We start from the raw sequence: 1,798 nt of genomic DNA, 5'->3' as shown, positions 1-1,798 counted from the left end.
CTATTGTTGATTTACTTATTCTTGACAAACTCTAGGATGTATTTAAAAGAATAAAAAAGTAACGATAAAAGTAACGACAAATTCGTTACCGTTAGTGCAAAAATGTAACGACGTTACCATTACCGTTACAGAGAGAAAAAAGTAACGATTGTTACTGAAAAAAGTAACAAAAATATTAATGGTGTTACAAGTAACGCGTTACTTCCCAACCCTGGTTACATTTCGGGAACACATCGAAAATTGAATTCAAAATTGGAAAAATGCGTGGCGCAGTAATTCGCGAGACAAGTCGCTACATTGCTAGTGTCAATAATATGCAGTGTGTACATTATGTTTTGTTATTACAAATAAAGAAATTGTTATTAAAAATGCTATATTTAATAACGAAAATATCAGGCGCAACGGAAAGTCCCGTGCGCCTGCATGAACATGTCGAGTATCAACTTCTTCCACCCGGCAGATTGCCGTGCGTTTTCTAAGTAAGCCACGCATTTTTCCGACTTTGAACTCAATTTTCGATGTGTCCCGACATGTGACATAATTTTAACCATTGGATTCCTCATCTCAAAAACAATAAGAAACGATATCAATTTTATTTTCCGCGAGCAAAATAAAAACGGCCGTTTCATAACGCCTTTCTTTGGGACTTTTTTTATATTTAATTTAATACTTAAACTTTAATAGTAAACTAACGGACTTTCGCACTTTAAAAAAACAAGAATTGAGAAAAGGCTAATGAGAGTTGAGCGCGGTATTTAATGCGCGTAAAGTTTAATTTTATTAATAGTTACTTAAGTACAAACCTTTGTACTTAAGTAACTACGAGTATTAATAAAATTAAAATTTACGCGCACTAAGTACCGCGCTCGACTCTCGTTAGCTTTTCTCAATTCTTGTGTACTTAAACTTAAGTCTAATTGTTAATAACACTATGCTACAGCAAAATTCTTTTCGAAGTGCGACCATACGTTTCCCGAAGGTTTTTTTCGCTCTGAACACAATGTCGTTTGAAGAATTTGCCTAGCATCAGGATTTTGAGTAAATTGGAATTAAAATGGTCAAAAATAACGTTTTTAGCCATTTTTAATATTTTCTTGCGGGAAAATAAAAACTGGTTTTTAAATGAATTCAATGGCATCTGAAAGTATAATTCAAAAGCTTTCAAAACAAACTTTGGTTCATGATCGTACAACTTTTTTTTATTAAGTTATGGTTGTTTAAATTTTATACTTTTAGACTTTTTATACACTGTGTTACAAAAAACACTTTATTCTCTCTCAATTTCATAAATGCGACATACATTTACCGAAGATTTTTTCGCGTTGAACACGATGCTGTGGCAGAATTCGCCTAGCACGCAGGATTTTAAGTAAATTGAAATAAAAATGGCCAAAAACGTCATTTCAATTTCATCAGGAGACGCGGTAGCATCTCCCGCCAAGTATATTTTTTCGCTACATAACGATCAGGAGACGTTTTTGTACTTAATTAACAGAGACGCTACAGTGTATCCTTTACCGGATAACGATTCTATAGGAATAAATTATTATTTCTTTTAATTATATGAATAATATCGGTAAATGCCTAATTTTGTAAAAAAAATCTATATTTTTAAAATCATAATACTGTAAAAGCGATGTCCATAAGTGCATTTGATGCATAAGCACATAAAGTGTATGCATTTTTTTGCCCGATATTATGTCATTCAGATACGTCGTCGTCGTCGTCGTCGTCTTCTTTGCAAAATTTTTTAATCTTGTCCCCTTTTGCCTATAATTTATAATTTTGCCGCCTTTGT

General features: G+C 32.8%; 1 protein-coding gene across 1 annotated transcript in view; it reads left to right on the top strand.

The window, feature by feature from the left end:
• The window catches only part of LOC105450617, a 12,659-nt gene that overhangs the window by 9,189 nt on the left and 1,672 nt on the right, over positions 1 to 1,798 (top strand). The gene's annotated exons all lie outside the window — the stretch shown is intronic.

The sequence above is a fragment of the Wasmannia auropunctata genome, unplaced genomic scaffold (genome assembly GCF_000956235.1).
Source record: "Wasmannia auropunctata unplaced genomic scaffold, wasmannia.A_1.0 LD336060.1, whole genome shotgun sequence".
In the NCBI taxonomy this organism is placed as follows: domain Eukaryota; kingdom Metazoa; phylum Arthropoda; class Insecta; order Hymenoptera; family Formicidae; genus Wasmannia; species Wasmannia auropunctata.
This window is presented reverse-complemented; position numbering and strand designations above follow the sequence as displayed.